A 14,000-nucleotide genomic window follows, 5' to 3' on the forward strand; every position below is an offset into this window, starting at 1 on the left:
TTTAACAAAAAACAGTCAAATGTTTTGCTTTGAATAGTAGTAGTCACCCAACCCCCTTCTACTTACCTTTTCCAATGGCCCTCGTCTTCAGGTGGCCTGCCTTGGGCACTGTGGAGACACATCATAAGGGACCATCAAGATGAGGGAAGACTTATATCTTCACAATGGGACCATTGGGGTTGGTAAGGAGAACAAGGTGGATCATCAGTGTCAGATGTAGACAGTTGCTAACAAGCTTGACTGGACATATCAGCAAGCATCAAATGTCCATGACCGCCTTATCAGAGATGTCATAAATGTCAGATACGGTATGGTCATGGAGACCTTATATGAGTTTAAAATCACCATTTAAATCAATATCTACATCCTCTGGTGAATATACGTGTAAACATTGATGTGGATGGTGAGTTGAACCCAAAGTAAACATTTATATATGGTGTGAGGATTATTCAGTAGCAGAACTTGCGAAAATCACCTTTAGTGGTAAATGAGTTCAGGAAATGAAAAGGTTGTGGTGAATAAGGGCTTTCACCCAGGGGAGGACTAAGCATTTGAGCAATGTAGACAGAAAAGTGGAACAGCCACTGATTCATATGGTCCGCCTCCTATGATATAGTCAACCAACCGAGAAGTCTGATTTGCTGACCAGTAGTTAACCAACCAATTAACCAGCTGCAGGTGTATGCTCCAACGCTCCATTGAGTGCGATGGGTGATGAAAGGCCAAAATGAGGAAGCAGTCCTGATAATTTCACCCCTGACTGATTTATAACCTACTTCACCTGTGTAGTGTGGAGGGACTGACCAAGCATGAAGTAGGAAATGTCCTAGACACCAGACTTACAGAACCATGATGCTTTTTCACTGCACAGGTCTATAACAGGTTACAGTTGAACCTTTCAGTAGAACAGCGAGCAATAGTACAGTAATTGACCAGAAACTGTTTTAGAACAACAGCCTCGATCAGGTACACATTGTACTTCACATAACATAGTCTCTGTGCTCATTTACAACCACACCGTTTCTGATGTCGCAATTAATCAGACAATTGGGGCCTCAGGTGCCTCCTGCTTTTTGCTGGACTTCTCTGAAGAAAAGCCACCAGTTACTTTGTTGCTTATCATGCTGGCTGGCGGGCTCTCTGATCTGTTACAGTGAACTAACTGATCTGGGAGTTTTGCAATCCATAAGCAGGCTCTACTACTACACTATGCCCAGACCAAAAGTCCCCACACCGAACCTATACTTTTTCCGCTATGTTTTGTAGTTTGGCCACTTCTTCTTGTTCTCTTCGGTGCTCTGCACCAGATTATCCTCTGCTATGCTCTTTGTATCCCATCTTACTTCAGATACCACCCACTTCATGTGCTTCTCAATCTCTCCCCCGATGAGTCAGCTTCTCTCATGTAGTGCCCTTTAGAACAGCCTACACATGTCAAGGGATAAACCTGCAGCTTCTCATCCATGGACCAAAGGTGATGGCCTTATACATTTGTGACTGTGATACTGTATGTCAGAAGTAAGGAGAATGGAGCTCTATTTTGTTCCAAGAAAATACCCACTAGACTGATGGCATGCCAAATTAACATTTTACTTAAAGTGGTTGTCCACTCTTTTACAAGTGACCAGCAACTGTCATCAGTCAGCTGTTTTGCAGTAGTTCCTGTGCCGGAAGTCACACTCGAACTAAACAGCTCCATCCATTGTGCATTTGACGAAGCTGGTTATTGGACAAGTGCTATCTGTGCAGGGCGGTTTTAACATATTGGGCCCCCACCACACCTGATCCCTTTCTCGGGATAGGTGAAGGTCCCAGTGGTCAGACCCCCACCAATTCGTTATTTACCCTCTATTTATATGGATAGAGGATAACTTGAAAACTCTGCACAACTGTACAACTTGCAGAGAAAAGTTGGAGCATTAGACATCCCCCCTCCCACCAGGAAGACAGGGGAGGGGGTTGCTGGGGCAGTTTTGAACTGTATCTGCAAACACAGTTGAAAATGGTGGTGTGACTATGAGAAACGTGGCCTTGTATCTGTGCTTGACTTTGGATGTATTAAAGTGACCCTCCGGTTTAAGGAAAAAAATAATAATCACATGAACTAGGGAAAAAGCATCAAGAAAGTTAATCATCTTCTAAGGATACTTTATGAAGATGTAGAAATTATTCCCTTTAATCTTTTAAAGCGACCCTCTGGTTCAAGAAAAAACGTCATATTAAGCGGGAAATGAACAGATCACTTACATTGGGACCTCCTTTTCATAATTTTAGTAATTTCTGAGCTCTTCTTCTGCTATCTATGATGGCCTCACTGTATATCACTGCAAAGAAAATAAAATTGGGAGTCAGTCAGCACATCCCAGTGCGCAGGTGCACGTCGCCAAGACTGAAAGCAGAAAAGCAAAAAAACCAGCAATTCAACAGCACTCTGCAAACACAAATAACAAAGTAAATACAATCGTGCCATACTCACTATAGAAAATATAAAATGCTAATGCTGCGTTATAAATGTGAGATTCTTGGCAAATACATTTTGTACAAATTATTTGTGCCCGTCTGCCGGCGTCAAGGCGATCTCATTAAAACGGGAACCTAACACTAAATACCACAATTTACTGGTGCCATACCGGCCTCTAATACATTCAGACTATCTAGTACACACTATGCATCAGTAGACCAAGCCACTTCCTACTTGTCCAGTCCAGCACTTGGATTGGCCAGCACTGTGAGCAGTGTTGTCTCAGGGCAGCAGGAAGTATCTTAGGCTGCCAAATGCACAGCGTGCATCGGTCATCTGAGAAACCATCTTGGATGGCAGGAGAGGTGGCTGGAAATTGGTTTATCATAAGCTAAAAAGAGGAAAAGGAGGTCACCACATAAGTGTTCTGTTCATTCTCCAGGTAATGTGAAGTTCTTTCTTGAACTGGAGGAATAATTTCTACATCTTCATGAAGTATTCTTAGATTAATATTCTTGATGCGAGATGACAAAGAACTAAGTAACTTTTTAAAGGCTATGTACACCTTCGGAGGTAATGTTTTTATGATTGTCTTTTACTCATTTTTGGCTAAATTTTTTTTTCTCAATTTGTCTTCATAAAAAATATTGAGCTATTCTGTCACACAGGGTTAATTGTTTTTCTAGCTGTGTGACTGGTACTTTCACTTTGTTCCAGTCATCGAATAAATCTTATCTCTAAACTACTAAGAGGTCATAAACACTTATTTAAGCCACATTCTTATCAGTGTTTAGGAGGTCAGAGAGCAGAGATAAAGGCTCCCCAACTGACAGAAAAGACAGAAAATCCAAAGGGTCCTACTAGAGCATCTCAGCTATGTACAGAAGAAATGACTCCATATTTTTTTTAATGAAGACCAATTAAAAAATATATTTTTAGCTCAAAATGAGCACAATGCAATAATAAGCAAAAATTGCCCCCAAAGGTGTACATAGCCTTTAAAGGTGGTCTTGCTGCTCTTCTACCATCACTACTGGTGTAAGTCCATGTGCAGCTAACCCCTGAGTTGCTGGTGCAGAGGATAAGAATGGTAGTGGCCCTGGTGAGCTGTTATGTCACAGTGTACTCCCTGGGGATTGGTCCAGTGGAAAGGAAGAATCAGGCCAGAAGTAAACTTATAAAAGTCTCTTTTCACTTAGTGCAAAATATAACCTCTGTGAAATCCAGCAGTATTAAGTACAAAGTGCAGTTTCTGGCACCAGATGAGGATATACGGTGGCTGGTTGTATGTCAAATTAATAGAACTTGCAGGCACTTGTGGAAGAAAGGTGTCCACTGTTGATCTGGCCTGGTGGTTATTCTTGGTGATGAGTGTCTAAGCCGTAGTCCCTCAGCTACAGCAGTGTCTGTAAAAATGTATTTTAACTGATTACTCTGCTGTCTTGGCAAACTGATGCTCTCTGGAAGAAGTGTTCTGAATACTGGAGATCTTTCTGGAGTGTTGTTCTCCAAGGAGAATTAGATATGGTTCCTAGGAGCTCAGGCATGTGCTTCATCTCCCTTCCCTATCTGAACTGGAACTCTCCCTCCTGGCAGGAAGCAGGACCATTCCACTCCTACCAAGAGGAGAGGAGAGGAACAGGGTGGTTCCTGCCAACCATTACCATCCATACCTTCTCTTGCTAGAATAAATGGCCAATTCATAAGAACAACATAACATTACATAAGAAAACATTAACAATTGCAGATACTCCCATGTCTGGAGTACTACACATGCCAAAATAAATAATGTATATTTATTTTCCCACTTCTGAAACAGTATAACATTAAAATAGACACAAGAGGAGTCACTTATGTTGCCAAACGCCGTTAGACTCGCCTCGAAGCTTCACTTTTGGGCAAACTTTGCCTTTTCTGTCTTAGTACAAACCCCTAAGAGAAAGATGTGGCTGTCTTAACTCCCAACTTATTCTAGACTCTCATCTTCACACTTCAACCCGTCCTCTAATGATCTCGCATTCAGAGAACATATCTGAGTGTTTATCACAGCAATGTACACTATATCATAACTAACCATTCATGAAGGAACCTAATTTAGCAAGATGACACATTTCCTTAACCAGCCCCTGCCTCCCGTGATTTAATCTGCTTCTCTCCATTAAGAATCTGTTAAATTGTCCGACATTTCCTCTGTAATCCATAATCTAGTTATAGCGAGACAGACGTGTCTCAAATCATCTAAGCCTAACTCAGATCATTAGAAGGAGAAGAGTAAATCTAGAATAAGAAAGAGAAAAATGACATAAACTATGATCACGAACCCATACTTATACACTGTGTCCTGTTATACATAAGACAAACATAAAGAAAGCGTTCAATATATAAAATATACAAACCTCAACAAAAAAAAACGTAAGTTAGGGCTCATGAACACAACGCAACTGGCGGATCTGCAAAACACCGGCCGTGTGCGATCTGCAATTTGCAGAACGGAACGAGCATCGCATTATAGAAATGCCTATTCTTGTCTGTAAAACGGACACATAATTAGGGTTCTCATGTCTCCTATCCATCAAGGGGGGTCTGATAATATGTTTATGTTATAATGTTGTGGATAGGTTGTAGGTAGGGATGAGCGAAACATTTTATTTGGCCAATTCACCAAGAAATTCTACTCGTTCCGAATTTGTCACAAATCGCTATAAAGAAAAAAATGTGGGGGGTTCAGTCCGCACAACCCTATGCAGGTGCACATTGCTATGGCGAAATACAGATACAAACGCAAAAACACAAATGCAATCGCACTCTGCAAACCAGCACTCTGCCCTGCCTCTATGCTGGATGTTGAATGAGGCATTGGTGTACATTTTGGCCAAAGCGTAATAAGCCACTCACCACATCAAGGTCGCCTCTATGAGTGGTCCCTAACACTAGTTACTACCTTTTATGGGCCATGACAGCCACACAAAGTCCAGGGAGCGCAGGTACAGCATGCACGCCAAGCACACTCTTCTTTTAACCCCGTCCGGTGCCATAACAGCTTTCATCGGATCCAGGGATGCAAGTACCAACATGCATGCTGAGCCCACTATATACTTCTCCTGGAGCCAAATGGCTACTGGTAGGTGCTATATAAGCAGACTCAGTTTTATACTGACTTTAAAACCAGCCTCCAGGGCAGACTAACTGGTCAGGTGTGCATGACTGCATGGAGATCGCCACGCCTACAATATATACTACAGAGAAAAAAATGTGGGGGGTTCAGTCCGCACAACCCTATGCAGGTGCACATTGCTATGGCGAAATACAGATACAAACGCAAAAACACAAATGCAATCGCACTCTGCAAACCAGCACTCTGCCCTGCCTCTATGCTGGATGTTGAATGAGGCATTGGTGTACATTTTAGCCAAAGCATAATAAGCCACTCACCACGTCAAGGTCGCCTCCATGAGTGGTCCCTAACACTAGTTCCTATCTGTTATGGGCCATGACAGCCACACAAAGTCCCTGGACTTTGTGTGGTTGTCATGCGCTCCCTGGACTTTGTGTGGCTGTCATGGCCCATAACAGGCAGGAACTAGTGTTAGGGACCACTCATGGAGGCGACCTTGACGTGGTGAGTGGCTTATTACGCTTTGGCCAAAATGTACACCAATGCCTCATTCAACATCCAGCATAGAGGCAGGGCAGAGTGCTGGTTTGCAGAGTGTGATTGCATTTGTTTTTGTGTTTTTGCGTTTGTATCTGTATTTCACCATAGCAATGTGCACCTGCATAGGGTTGTGCGGACTGAACCCCCCACATTTTTTTCTTTGTAGTATATATTGGAGGCGTGGTGAGTTGCTTGGAGGCGACCTTGACGTGGTGAGTGGCTTATTACGCTTTGGCCAAAATGTACACCAACAAATCGCTATAAACCTGGTATACCCAGGCCACTCTGCCTAATCATATTCTTCCCACTTTGTGGCCCAGTCTCAGTGTGAAGGAATGGAAGTTAACCCTTTTCTCAACCACCGACAGTACATTTACATTGGCAGCCGGGCATTTAAAAATGGCGCCCTCTGGAAGATGCAGCGGGCCCCATGGCCGCTGGGTATATACTATTTTAAAGAGCAGACACCTAGCACTAATGTCCGCGACTGGCGGTAATACCAATCGTGGACTTTTAATCCTTCAGATGCCATGATCCCTATCAGGGATCGGGGGAGCCGTAGTGTGTATGTGGTAGCCCCTGTCCTGTGTGATGATACCAGAGGTGGTACGCAGCATTGAGGCGGGAAAACCTTCCTCAAAGCAATACAATGGAGGCATCCACAACAGCGATGACCATAGTCCCATGTAGTTCCCTTTTAAAATTATTAAAGTTAAGACCAGATGCCGAACATGGTGGATGGATCAAACATGCCATTTTAGGAAAACCTGATTCGTTACCACGAAGTGTTAGAAAATTAGGATTCGTATAAAATCAAATTTTTCCTAAACTTTGGACCGAATTCCACTTCGGATGCTTCGATTCGCTCAACACTAGTTGTAGGTATAAGTGGCGCGCTGCCTCGTGTCTCCCAGACGAATATAACATGGGCATTATTCTCATTGAGCTCAGTATTATGAAATAGTGATAGCACTTGGCACATTATCTGGGTGTATGCTGTGTGGTACATGTTATTATATATTGTGTATAATCGTATTAGATTTTGAGTAATAAGCATGTCAGACATAAGCACTCGGATGCACATTTGCACAGCACTTGCACTTTTTATTTTATCTAGGGCTGCAGCTAACGATTATTTGAATAATCGATTAGTTGCCGATTAATTTCTACGATTAATCGATTAATCGGGAAAAACGACTAAATTACAAAACAGAGAGATTTATATGATCTTACTTGAAAAATTATGTTCAAAGGCCATATTAAAACAAATTGTGGACGACACTATTATGGGGGATCTGTGGACGACACTATTATGGGGGATCTGTGGACGACACTATTATGGGGGATCTGTGGACGACACTATTATGGGGGATCTGTGGACGACACTATTATGGGGGATCTGTGGGTGGCGCAGTTATGGAGTGGGAGATCTGTGGGTGGCGCAGTTATGGAGAGGGGGATCTGTGGGTGGCGCAGTTATGGAGAGGGGGATCTGTGGGTGGCGCAGTTATGGAGAGGGGGATCTGTGGGTGGCGCAGTTATGGAGAGGGGGATCTGTGGGTGGCGCAGTTATGGAGAGGGGGATCTGTGGGCGGCGCAGTTATGGAGAGGGGGATCTGTGGGCGGCGCAGTTATGGAGAGGGGGATCTGTGGGCGGCGCAGTTATGGAGAGGGGGATCTGTGGGCGGCGCAGTTATGGAGAGGGGGATCTGTGGGCGGCGCAGTTATGGAGAGGGGGATCTGTGGGCGGCGCAGTTATGGAGAGGGGGATCTGTGGGCGGCGCAGTTATGGAGTGGGAGATCTGTGGGCGGCGCAGTTATGGAGAGGGGGATCTGTGGGCGGCGCAGTTATGGAGAGGGGGATCTGTGGGCGGCGCAGTTATGGAGAGGGGGATCTGTGGGAGGCGCAGTTCTGGAGAGGGGGATCTGTGGGCGGCGCAGTTATGGAGAGGGGGATCTGTGGGCGGCGCAGTTATGGAGAGGGGGATCTGTGGGCGGCGCAGTTATGGAGAGGGGGATCTGTGGGCGGCACTGTTATGGAGAGGGGGATCTGTGGGCGGCACTGTTATGGAGAGGGGGATATGTGCACTGTTATGGGCATAACAGTGCACAGATCCCTTTCCTCATAACAGTGCACAGATCCCCCTCCTCATAGCAGTGCCATACACACAGACCCCCCCCCCCCCCATAGCAGTGCCATACACACAGACCCCCCCCTCCCCATAGCAGTGCCATACACACAGACCCCCCCTCCCCATAGCAGTGCCATACACACAGACCCCCCCTCCCCATAGCAGTGCCATACACAGACCCCCCTCCCCATAGCAGTGCTATACACAGACCCCCCTCCCCATAGCAGTGCCATACACAGACCCCCCTCCCCATAGCAGTGTCATAGACAGATCCTCCCCCCTCCCCATAACAGCCCCGGCCCCGATGCTTAGTCGGACTAATCACTGCATCTTTATTTTACCTTTTACAATGACGCTCCTGTAACAGCCAGGCAGAGCGGACGGCGGCGTAACGTCACTCACTCACGCGACGCACCTGCTCCGCCCACTTCATGAATGAAGGAGGCGGAGCAGGCGTGTCACATGAGTAAGTGACGTTACGCCGCCGTCCGCTCTGCCTGGCTGTTACAGGAGCGTCATTGTAAAAGGTAAAATAAAGATGCAGTGACCGCCCGCCCGCATAGCAACGAATCGGCGATTATTCGATAACTGGATTCGTCGACAACGAATCCAGTTATCGATTACATCGATTAATCGTTGCAGCCCTAATTTTATCCACTGGGGGAGCACTTGCACTTTCATCACTGTTTTATTTATCACATGTACATTATTTATTAAAGGGTTTCTGTCACCTGAAAAATGGGAATTAAGCTAAGTGCTAATGTCAGCCGAACATAGCTATATTAGTGCCATCTCACTGCCTAAAGCCTTTATTGAGAAAAACTAACTTTTATAATATCCTAATTAGCCTCTAGGAGCAGGGGGGGGGAGGGGGGCGTTGAACCTGCTCCTAGAGGCTCTGTTTGCCCACGTATTTTTACGCCCTTCTTCTCTTGATTGACAGGGCCAGGCAGCGCTGCTCTCCTCCCGCCGGCCATGTCTGCAGTGTAAATCTCGCGGCGTTCAGTATTCAGCGCAGGCGCAGTGAGGGAAGGATACTCGGCGGCTGCTGGCTTCCTCACTGCGTAGGGGGCAGTATATAGTAGTTATATCCTTGTACATAGGAGGCAGTATTATAGTAGTTATATTCTTGTACATAGGAGCAGTATTATAGTAGCTATATTCTTGTACATAGGGGGCAGTATTATAGTAGTTATATTCCTGTACATAGGAGCAGTATTATAGTAGTTATATTCTTGTACATAGTAGCAGTATTATAGTAGTTATATTCTTGTATATAGGAGGCAGTATTATAGTAGTTATATTCTTGTATATAGGAGGCAGTATTATAGTAGTTATATTCCTGTACATAGTAGCAGTATTATAGTAGTTATATTCTTGTATATAGGAGGCAGTATTATAGTAGTTATATTCTTGTACATAGGAGGCAGTATTATAGTAGTTATATTCCTGTACATAGTAGCAGTATTATAGTAGTTATATTCTTGTATATAGGAGGCAGTATTATAGTAGTTATATTCCTGTACATAGTAGCAGTATTATAGTAGTTATATTCTTGTACATAGGAGGCAGTATTATAGTAGTTATATTCCTGTACATAGGTGCAGTATTATAGTAGTTATATTCTTGTAGATAGGAGCAGTATTATAGTAGTTATATTCTTGTACATAGGAGGCAGTATTATAGTAGTTATATTCCTGTACATAGGTGCAGTATTATAGTAGTTATATTCTTGTAGATAGGAGCAGTATTATGGTAGTTATATTCTTGTACATAGGAGCAGTATTATAGTAGTTATATTCTTGTAGATAGGAGCAGTATTATAGTAGTTATATTCTTGTACATAGGAGGCAGTATTATAGTAGTTATATTCCTGTACATAGGTGCAGTATTATAGTAGTTATATTCTTGTAGATAGGAGCAGTATTATGGTAGTTATATTCTTGTACATAGGAGCAGTATTATAATAGTTATATTCTTGTACATAGGAGGCAGTATTATAGTAGTTATATTCTTGTACATAGGAGCAGTATTATAGTAGTTATATTCTTGTACATAGGAGCAGTATTATAGTAGCTATATTCTTGTACATAGGGGGCAGTATTATAGTAGTTATATTCCTGTACATAGGAGCAGTATTATGGTAGTTATATTCTTGTACATAGTAGGCAGTATTATAGTAGTTATATTCTTGTACATAGTAGGCAGTATTATAGTAGTTATATTCTTGTACATAGTAGGCAGTATTATAGTAGTTATATTCCTGTACATAGTAGCAGTATTATAGTAGTTATATTCTTGTATATAGGAGGCAGTATTATAGTAGTTATATTCCTGTACATAGGTGCAGTATTATAGTAGTTATATTCTTGTAGATAGGAGCAGTATTATGGTAGTTATATTCTTGTACATAGGTTTAGTATGATAGTAGTTATATTCTTGTACATAGGAGCAGTATTATAGTAGTTATATTCTTGTACATAGGAGGCAGTATTATAGTAGTTATATTCTTGTACATAGGAGCAGTATTATAGTAGTTATATCCTTGTACATAGGAGGCAGTATTATAGTAGTTATATTTTTGTACATAGGAGCAGTATTATAGTAGCTATATTCTTGTACATAGGGGGCAGTATTATAGTAGTTATATTCCTGTACATAGGAGCAGTATTATAGTAGTTATATTCTTGTACATAGGAGGCAGTATTATAGTAGTTATATTCTTGTACATAGTAGGCAGTATTATAGTAGTTATATTCTTGTACATAGTAGGCAGTATTATAGTAGTTATATTCCTGTACATAGTAGCAGTATTATAGTAGTTATATTCTTGTATATAGGAGGCAGTATTATAGTAGTTATATTCTTGTACATAGGAGGCAGTATTATAGTAGTTATATTCCTGTACATAGGAGCAGTATTATAGTAGTTATATTCTTGTACATAGGAGGCAGTATTATAGTAGTTATATTCTTGTACATAGGAGCAGTATTGTAGTAGTTATATTCTTGTACATAGGAGCAGTATTATAGTAGTTATATCCTTGTACATAGGAGCAGTATTATAGTAGTTATATTCTTGTACATAGGAGTAGTATTATAGTAGTTATATTCTTGTACATAGGAGCAGTATTATAGTAGTTATATTCTTGTACATAGGAGCAGTATTATAGTAGTTATATTCTTGTACATAGGAGGCAGTATTATAGTAGTTATATTCTTGTACATAGGAGCAGTATTATAGTAGGTATGGTATATTCTTCTTGCAATAATCAAAAATGTGCACAAATATTTTGTTAAATCCAGAAGCCACCTGCTATTGCAGATAAAAAAAAATACATTACAAATTGACCACATGCAATCTTTCTAACAACGTACCAAAACGTACAAGATAAAGCCATCAGTATAATAAAGCTTTACATATCAGGATTAGAAGTCGCTGTGTTGCTGTGCGGCATTAGCTGTGTTTGTTTTCTTCCACGATAACAATAGTTGATTGATTTTTTTTTTTTTATAAAATTATCTGAGGTTGCTTGTAGGACATTGCAAGGTTTCTCACAGCGCTGTAACAAACAATTTAAGGGTCAGTGCTGAGCGCTGGAGGCAAATTTTCATTTTGGCTTTTTAGAGACGAGGTCAAGTCCTCTGGAGCTGGAAGGATCTGCTGCTCTATAAAGCCTCGGCCTTGTGTATTTATTCTAAGTTAAGTGCGCAGAGTGTATGTTTGGAGAATTAGCGCTGATACGTCTTGTCTTTCTGCTTGCCTTGTTTTCGTAATGGGTCTTGTAAATTTATATATGACCGTGTCCTCTTAATGCAATCCATCAGCTGAGCCAACTCAGGCTTGGCAAGTTAGAAGATTTTTAAAATAGCTTAATAACTTCTTTTTTAGACATGTGATTATTGTATAATGGTGTTTTTATCATTAAGAAAACAAATTGATACAGAAGATCCTAGAATTTAAAGCGCCATTTAAAGGTGTATTAAAGCTCACATATTTGTGTTGCTTAAATGGGGAATTCCAACCATTGTCTTAATTGTCTTCAAGAGTTGACCGCAATCTTGAATTTGTTGGGCTCCTACTGAAATTTCAGATCCAGTCCTTGAAAAGTTCTTTGCCTAAAATGGGTGAGGCTTATGTCAATCTTACCCATACTGGCGCTTTCTAAGGTAAGTTTGGGACCTACTATGGGCTGGGCTTGAATCCTGCAAAATTATCAACAGAAATGTTGATCATTCAGGTTGTCTAGGTGGGTGTTGCTCCTTCTTGTACAAACCCCCTTGCCTTACTCTCAATTTTTGGAAATTAAAAGGTTTCTTGTATTGACAAGTGTTATAAAATGTATCAGAGAAGTTTAGGCTACTTTCACACTGGCGTTTTGGATTTCCATTTGTGACGGATCCGCACAAAACGCGAGTGTGAAAGTAGCCTTACTCTCAAACAACCCCATTAATAGAGACAGACATGTCCATGTTCCACATGTTCTCTCTTTCTTCTTCTACCAATTTTGGCTCCTGTTAACAATTTTTGACATGACTGGAGTCATGGAACTCTCAATATTATAATAATTATATTTTTGCCTTTTTCCTTTTTCTTGTTCATCTTGCCGAGGCCGCCATATTTCCTTCAGTGATGACTCCTGTCTTCAGCTTATAACACAAAGACATCTTTGGCTACTTGCTTTTAGTTATGTCCCTGTTTGGAGCCCCTTACAATAGTACTGTTCGCCTTAGTGCCCCTTACCATAGTATTGCCCCCCTTAGTATCCCTGCATCACCAAGGTTCCCTTAGCAGTGTCGGACTGGGCTGTCTAGGGCCCACCAGTAAAATTTATTTTGGGGGCCCACCACATGGATACATCCAAATATTACCTGCTAACACAGCAGCAAGAGGCTAGAAGATGATTAATTATGGGGTCCTTGCAGCACTTTGAAGAAGGCAGGTCCCTGGGAAAGGAAACACTAGCTGTCCTGCCTCTGTACCTGAAAGTCATCTCAGCCACATGAACTTGTCTATAATAATAAACTGGGTGGTTTCCTAAATATTCTACCCAGTTTTTTTTTATATGAACAGGTGCTGTATATTGAATATATGTATGTAGTGCAGTAAGTCTACTGTGTTATATGCCACTTGTGCAGGGGGTGGGAGACTAGGGGCCCACCTGGGGATTCACCTGTACCCCTGTGGGCCAGTCCTAGCCTGTCCCTTAGTACTCTGTACATCAATTTACTTGCTTTAGTAATGTTCCCCTTAGCATTCTTTGCATCAGTAATACCCCCCTTTAGTGCTCCTTACATCAGTAATGTTCCCCTTAGCATTCTTTGCATCAGTAATACCCCCCTTTAGTGCTCCTTACATCAGTAATACCCCCCTTTAGTGCACCTTACATCAGTAATACCCCCCTTTAGTGGTCCTTACAACAGTAATGCCCCCCTTTAGTGCTCCTTACAACAGTAATGCCCCCCTTTAGTGCTCCTTACATCAGTAATACCCCCCTTTAGTGCACCTTACATCAGTAATACCCCCTTTAGTGCACCTTACATCAGTAATTCTCCTCTTTAGTGCTCCTTACATCAGTAATGCCCCCCCTTTAGTGCTCCTTACTTCAGTAATGCCCGCCTTTAGTGCTCCTTACATCAGTAATACCTCCCTTTAGTACTCCTTACATCAGTAATGCCCATTTTAGTGGTCCTTACACCAGTAATGCCCCCCTTTAGTACTCCTTACATCAATAATGTCCCCTTTAGTGCTT

General features: G+C 42.1%; 1 protein-coding gene across 1 annotated transcript in view; it reads left to right on the forward strand.

Moving 5' to 3' along the window:
* Positions 1-14,000, forward strand: part of LOC122922917 (fibrocystin-like) — a gene marked incomplete at its 3' end in the record, with an annotated part of 234,407 nt that overhangs the window by 19,148 nt on the left and 201,259 nt on the right. The window lies entirely within an intron of this gene.

The sequence above is a fragment of the Bufo gargarizans genome, unplaced genomic scaffold (genome assembly GCF_014858855.1).
Source record: "Bufo gargarizans isolate SCDJY-AF-19 unplaced genomic scaffold, ASM1485885v1 original_scaffold_1056_pilon, whole genome shotgun sequence".
NCBI classification, from domain to species: domain Eukaryota; kingdom Metazoa; phylum Chordata; class Amphibia; order Anura; family Bufonidae; genus Bufo; species Bufo gargarizans.